The sequence below is a fragment of the Podarcis erhardii genome (genome assembly GCF_964252035.2).
Source record: "Podarcis erhardii genome assembly, chromosome: 10".
Classification (NCBI taxonomy): domain Eukaryota; kingdom Metazoa; phylum Chordata; class Lepidosauria; order Squamata; family Lacertidae; genus Podarcis; species Podarcis erhardii.
The window spans coordinates 69861903-69870098 of record NC_138500.1 but is presented as its reverse complement, the minus strand read 5'-3'; positions in this window follow the sequence as shown (position 1 = coordinate 69870098).

Genomic DNA, 8196 nt, shown 5'->3' with positions numbered 1-8196 from the left:
AAAAATACAATTGTATTTTATCTCTTTAAAAGAGAGAATATTCAGATTTTTGTTTTACTTAATTTTAAAAATGCCTGGCACCATCTTTATCTGTTTTTAGATGGCAGACAAACCCCCTCCCGTGAGCTTTTGGACCTTAAGTTGAAGAGTTTCAAGGGCTTCTTATCTCTTAGTGGGGCTGGTTCTGTGAAGCCATTGCTTGTAGGTTTTTACTGGTTTGTCGTCACTCTTTTTAGTGTTTATACTTTATTGTAAGTCACTTTGGGTCTATTTTGTGAGTAAAGCAACTAATTAATATAAAAAATAATAGAATTAATCTTGCGTACATGTTTTGTATCAGGGCTTAACATCTAATAAGGTTCAAAGCTTGTGGCTCAAATATTTTTTGGGTGAAGTTTCCAAATCGTATCCTGAAATATTATCTTAAAAGGAGCAGCACCCTCTGCAACTTGGACTGAAGGTGGGGAAAGTAGTGGTGCTTTCTTGTCATTTAAATGGTGCAGTGCAATTTCCTTTTCATTTGAATTGCAATGTAATAATGGAAAGCTTTAGCAGGAATGCAGTGAACATGACACTAAGCCAAAGATTAGCCTCAAATGCACATTTGGAACTCCAATTTAATTTAGACCGTGATATACAGAAGAGTATATTTTGATTCACCAGTTACAATTCCAACATTTTCAGATTTCTTAGTTGTTGTTTTTTACTTATTTATTACATTTACAGTATATACCACCTTTCCCTCCAAGAAGCTGAAGGTGGCAAACATGGTTCTTCCCTCCTCATTTTATCCTAACAACCCCGTGAGGTAGGTTAGACTGAGAGGCAGTGAGAGGCCTAATGTCATCCAGTAAGCTTCATGGCTGAGTGAAACCAGACATTCTATAATCTTTGAAATATGCCTTATTTGACACTGAAAAGAAACCACCCATTCTTCTACTGTTTATTGAATTTAAATATAAGGAGAAGTTGGTTATGGGGGGGGTGTTGCATGCATGCTTTATAGTTGAAAGTAATAAACTGCATTATTTTTCTGGGATGATTTCAGCTTTCTCATGAGTAGAACTCTATTATTGGAATACTCGCACTGGAGGAAGAGAGGCAATATTTACTAATTCCTCCTTCCTGCAGTTCTCCTTGACCCCTGAAAAGCTGCTCTAAAAGGTTGGTGATTCCCCCCCTCCTCTCTTTCCAGCAGGAAATCCCTTTGATTTCAGTCCTGTCTGTGAATGGAAGGAACACTGGATCCAATCTGATGTCTTTTAAATGTTTTAAACTACAATAATAGAATACCATTTTTCAGCATCACCTCCTTCGCAATGCATTGATGCAAGACTATAGGAGTGCAGCCTTCTGGGCAGTGTTAGAAACTCAGATATATAAGCTAGTCGCTAAATGGCACCTTAAACCCAGGTTATGATCACCACAATGGAATGTCTAGGCATCCCCCGGAGGGAGATTTATTATTATTATTATTATTACTGATTTCATTTCTATACCACTTTATATTTTAAATTTAAAAATCCCAAAGTGGTTTACAGCATGTTAAAACATCAAATCAAACAATCCAGAATACAAATTCAAGCTTCAGGGGAAATATTTCAGACCCTTCTCCAAGTGACATTTTCTTTTCCACATAATTTATTTACCGACTTAATGTATATAGCTGCCCCATAGTACTGTAGGAAGCCAGTGTGGTTAGAGTGTCATGAAGCTCACTGGGTGACCTTGGGCCTGTCACAGCCATGTAACCTACCTCATAGGGTCATTGTAGGGATTAAGGGGGGGGGTGAACCATGTACTCATTGGAGAAAAATGTGGGATATAAGTGTGATAAATAAGCTCTTCTGCTTACCAGTTTAAGAAAGCTGGAGAGCCAGCCAGACAGCCAGATGGAGATGTCAGTCACCAACTTGGCATCCAGAGATCTCCAAGTGGTCGCAATTGGACCTGCGCCAGTAGCAAAATGCGCCTGGCTAATTTCTAACACCGCTTCTGGAGTAGTGCATATTTTTTAAATAAAGAGAAAAATATCTTCTCATCATGTTATTTCCAATGAAATAACCATTAGTAGCCGCCACAGTCAAGTTGCAGCACATATATTCCTTTCAATGTAGCATTCTGTTTCAGTGGTTAAAGAAGAGAGACCACAGACTAGAAAGCTTATGGCAACTGATCATAGAACCATTTTCTCATATGTTTTGGGAGAAGGTTTAATTATTGTTTATTATTCTACCCAGTTCAGGAGTAAAAACTAGGAAAATATCTAAGATTGCAATCTTAACTACACTTACTAGGGAGTAAGCTCAATTGAACACAGTGGAGCTTACTTCTGGATAAACACAGAGAGGCTTGTGCTATAGTTTCTGCTGTCTTTTGAGAAGGTACTAATTTTGTCAGGGCCTGCACAAGACATTTTGCTGCTTGAGGCAGAGCAGCAACCCCTCCCCTCAAAAAAAAATATTATGGTGCATAATATCCAAGGTCAAGCAAGTTATTCTGGCAGTAAAAATGCAGCAATAATAAAATAATTTTAAAAATTGCTGCCCTTTCAAAACAGCCCAGCCTAAGCATTGCTAACTCTTAGAAACATTAAGTTCATTTCATTGTTATCCCATCCTTCAATGGAGCAAAGTGTGGCATTAACTTCCCCCATTATCCTCCTTCATAATAACCGTAGGAGGTAGGTTAGAGAGAATGAACAGAAATCCCAGATGTCCCTGATGTAGTCCACCAATCTGACCACTACACCACACTGCCTTTTTAATATCAGGACTTTATAACACAAAATTATTTCACTTGATATGAAATGACACAAGCTAATCCACATATTAAAAGTACAGTAGTACCTCCGGTTACATAACCCTCTGGTTACGTAAACTCCAGGATACAAAAGCGGCAAACCCGGAAGTATTTGACCAGGTTTCACCATGCATGCGCAGAAGCGGTCCTCAGGTTGCGGAAACCTCGGGATCCGACCGGACCTCTGGAACAGATCCTGTCCGCCACCGGAGGTACCACTGTATTGGCTTTATTATTTTCCAATTAATCTGTTCCACTACCACCACACACCCTGTCCTACATTTTCCTTACCTAAATGACCACTTGATTCATGTTTGTCTTCCCTACCATAGCTAGAGAAGGGGGGGGGGAATCCAGGACCACATTATTATATACTAGATTTACAGTATATCCCACCCTTCTTCCAGTGAACTAAAGTTGATGTATATTATTTTCCCTCCCCTTCACCGATATATCTCCACAACAACCCTCTAAAGTAGTTCTAGTTACACGTAGGTGACTGTGTTGGTCTGCCGTAGTCGAAACAAAAACAAAAAATTCCTTTCAGTAGCACCTTAAAGACCAACTAAGTTTGTTATTGGTATGAGCTTTCGTGTGCATGCACGCTTCTTCAGATAACTCTAAAGTAGGTTAGGTTGAGTGATAACTTAAAAGAGAAGTAAGTATCAAGTTCCAGACTGTATGGGAGGGACCCACAACTTAAAACGGGGACTTCAATCTCACCTTATACCCAGCAATGCACATGGTGTTAGGGAGAGCAGAGGTACTTCTGCTTCCTTGTGATGTATTGTTTTCTTCCTCCTGCTGCTGTTCCCGCTCTTCTACAAAACTGGCAGGAGGAGGAAAAGCAGAGCACAGGAAAGTGATGTTGATGGCAGAGTTCACGGGTCCCAACCAGTCTGCCACTTGTAAAGCTGCCCCCTATTGTGCCACCTGAGTGGTTTGCTTCAATGTGCCTCATTATAGAGTTGGCTCTAATTTTTGTACCATCACAGTACTTGGGATGCTAACAGAGTAAGAAACAAAAAGTTAAGTCTCTCTACTGAGGAACTTACAATTTGAAATTTTAGATTTGGGCTGCCAGGGGATGAAGATTGGAAAAGAGATTAATCAAAAGAATATGTGCCTAGTTAAGTTAGACTTCACTTTAGTGAGGATTATACCCAGCAATAATTTCATGGGAAAATTGGTTTTCCCAATTAAAACAGCTCCATACATTAATTATTCAGAATTTTAAAAGGTGGCATTACGAATGTATTTGTATCAGTACTTTCCATTGTGCAAGCAATACTTGGAAGTTGTAGATTTCCTGGCCTGGGCCTTGGTCACCTTAAATGCGGAGAGATTGACTGTTACAGTTCTTAGGAGTTTGTTTGCTTCCAAATCTCAAACTAGATTAGTCTTCGTTCCTGGATCTGAATTTCCAGGGCACAGGGGAGGCTTTAAAGAGGGTTCAAACTTCATTTTAAAAAATGGAAGCAGAATGATGCAGATTAAATTTATTTTGTGTTGCTCCCCCCCCCTTAAGAATTACTGTTTCCAAAAAAAGGCACCTAAAAAAAGAAAAAATAGCAGGACTGGAATGGAGACTGCTACAAAGAATGGACTGGGAGGAGGGGAAAGCCATAGAAAAGTGAGTTAGGTAAAAGGGACAGGGAAGCCTTTCCCACTGGCCTCCAGTAGTTCTACATAGCTTGATATTCAGATTTAAAGATACAAACATGCATTCAGTGCATCTAATACCTACTAACCATCTTCATCATCATCATCTTCTTCTTTTACTTCCAAATGAAAGTTAGAATTCTAAGGATGTCAAATTCTACCTTGCAAGGTAAGCAAATATGAAGTAGGCTATATACACCCTAAACTGGACTGCTCTGGCAGGTCCTCCACCTTTCTGCTTTGAAAACAAATGCTTGTTATTTCTAAACTTAGACAGCTGTTACTGCTTTAAATACCCTGTGTTCTAGAAGTAGAATAGAGCTTAATTGTAGGGAGGTACTATAGGTGCTTTTACTATTTGGAAAAAGTGATTTTTCTTTGTATTTTGATTGCTCCGTGGAACCCACAGACTTGTGAAGGCCAGATAGAACTACATTTTTCAGAATGTCAGCAGACATATTCTAACTCTTTATAGGTTGACATAAAAAGCTGAGTAGGATATGCTGTAGAGTCCCATTACTTTAGTCAGTCATTGGCTCTTCTTGCAGTATATGCTAACAATTACAATATGCTTTAAAAAAAAATATTAAAGAATATGCCTGTTTCTTCTCCATCTCTCCGCTTCCATTCCTTGTTTCCTTTATTCTGTTCTAGAAAGGGGCTAGAGACTATGTAGGAGCCAACATTTTCTTTAGATAGAACTGTTGGCAAAGCACAATTCTATTCAGGTGCAGGAGGGCATGCTGAGCATTGTCTATTACAGTCACTTTGAGCTAAGTAAAGATAGATATGGATATAGGTGTGGGAAATCGACTGAAGGAGCCAACCATCTGGCTTAAATATATAAAAGGATGTCACATAGAGGAAGGAGAAAGGTTGTTTTCTGCTGCTCCAGAGAAGCGGACACGGAGCAATGGATCCAAACTACAAGAAAGAAGATTCCACCTAAACATTAGGAAGAACTTCCTGACAGTAAGAGCTGTTCGACAGTGGAATTTGCTGCCAAGGAGTGTGGTGGAGTCTCCTTCTTTGGAGGTCTTTAAGCAGAGGCTTGACAACCATATGTCAGGAGTGCTCTGATGGTGTTTCCTGCTTGGCAGGGGGTTGGACTCGATGGCCCTTGTGGTCTCTTCCAACTCTATGATTCTATGAAAATACTGGTCCAGGCTCTTACTGTACACTACCATAACACCTTGCAACGTAAGATGGGGGTCTCCAGGTGTTGTTGAACTACACTTCCCATTATTTCTGGTCAGTGGGTGTGCTGATGAGGGCTGATGGGAGTTGGGAGACCAACAGCATCTGGAGTGCCATAGGTTCCTAACCCTTGACCTAAGGAAACTGCTGGCCTGAATTGCTGTACTAAAGCAATACTACTGCAGATTGCTAGATAACATTATTGCAGCTTCCAGCCCACCTGAGTCTTGCTGATATGAGGAGCCAGTAGATTCTTATCTGACCTCATAAAGCTGCTGACCTTGGTCTGATTCTTCAATTAGAGATTGTAGGCTGATTCTCTGCTGAAACACCTGCCTGCCTCTAGACTCCTAGCCCTAACATTTGGCTATAGTGTGAACTTGAGATTTTAGTATCTTATACCAAAACCACAACAGAAGTATCAAAAAAGCAAAGCAGAAGAGAATTGTATAACTGTTACCCTGAAATGTCATCAAAGCAGCCTTAAGTCTGGCACTATATGAGGTAATAAAACAAATTTGCAAAATAAACAGGATTCCTGTTTAACAGATGTGAGAAATTGAGAATAAGACTATAAATAAATTACCCATGATCCATCATTTTAATATTTTTGAATTAATATTTTGTGAAGGAAAAAGTTGAAAATAAAGTGTATACTTTTATGCAAATATTTTTATTTCATCATTTGAAGTTCTCAAAGGAAGATCAAGAACATCCAGTTGATGGCTCCAGATCAGGATAAATGCTGCAGGTTCTGTAAATAAGTTGCACTCTGTTTCTAAAGCTTTTGTTCTTTACTGAGTGCAATCAAGTTCATTTATGTTGTGTAGGAGTCAATAGGTGAGATCCAACTAAACTACACATGGAGTAGATCTGTTTAAATCAATGGATTTTACTCAAGTAAAAGAAATTTGTTTCAATGAGTCTGCATTGAGAATGGTGTAGCTGGATACCACCCAACAAGGGTTTCAGATTCTCTCTTCATCAGCACAACCGTTCAATGAAGAGGATAAGATTGCATTTAAAGATAATATAATGGGATTTATACAGTTGCCCATAGTTCTCATTTTTGAATTCAGGGATTTCAGAATAGTGTGTTTTTTGTTTTAGGAAACTGTGTTGCTTTGGAAATTTATCCCTGGGTTTAGCAATGGTGGACAGGCATCCCCAGATGAATGCTGCAGTTCATATTCACAGGGGAGTGCTGGTGTGCCCTCTCCTGAAGCTTTCCTTGTTTGAAAACATGGTTTCACATGATATCCAAACTACGAAGAGACTGTTGTTTAAGTGCTACTGCCAACCAGGATATTCCTTCCTGAAGACTTCACAGCCTAAACAGGCAAGATATAAGGGGGTGGATTAGGTAAAATATAAGAATAGTGGAAATTAAGAGAAGGGGAAAGGGCTAACCTGGAAGGTGAAAGCAGCTTGATAAAGAAGTCCTAATCTGTTCCGCTCTCTATCCTCCATTTCCCTTTTCAAATTGCTGTGGAGTGTCTATGCATTCAAACATATAATCTTGACCATGGTTTATGTTACCAGGAATGACCTGAGGCATTCCTCTGGCTCATGTTCCTTCTCCTCTCCACATAAGGAGAGTTAAAGCATCTGCATCATGCAACTTGGGGAACTATGATTTAACCAAAGTTAGTTTAAACAAAATAAAGGGTAAAACTGGTTTCAGATTCTTTTTGTGTTAACCAATTTAGGTTAAATCAAACCACAGTTGTCAAGAGATTGTACTGTTTTGCATTCAAGGGAGGAAGTTGGGACAAGAGAGTGTGCAAGTTAAGATTCCCGCAGTTCATTCCAAATCACCTACACCAGGCCATTTCCATTCCTCCAAACCATAGAGTTTGTATTCTTGCCGCATCCCACTTCACCATATAATTTCAGATTAGTTGATATTTTCCTTTATTCCAACAGCACTTTGCCATTACATCTGAACCAGTAATCCTTTGAGCGAGCCTTCTAAAGCATGATTGCAAACCATAGTTTGATTATTTTGGTTCTATTTTAGTTGAATAAACATCCAGTTACTTGCTTTATGGGGACTCATTTAATAATCCCATTTGAGGACTGTTAGTGCAGGAAAATAGTTATGTTGATATTGTATGCAACTTTCCTGTAAATAATGAAGACAACTGGGTTAGTCGGTCAAGGGTGGTTCTTCTGTTTTTTCATTCAACATATTGTAGCATTTTGCTTAATTCAGCAAAGGTCAATCTGGCTCGCAACCAAGTATGTCCTTTTGGGTTGGGATCTAGTGCTAAAAGTGAGCTTTTATAAAATACTTTCTGAGTATCCAGAACAATTAACATACACTATCTCAGTAATCACAAATGTTCTATAATGTAGGCAGCCATCACAGTTGGGGGCTTGGGAGATAGTAGTTTGCTGTAGGCCATCTTGTGAGTTTGTGCGTGAAGTAAAATTTAATCTAGGAACATCCAGGTTTGTAACTCAAACTCTTAGCCATTGTACTATCTATACTAGCTACTTCATAGATATATAGGTGCTATTAATGGAGTGGGC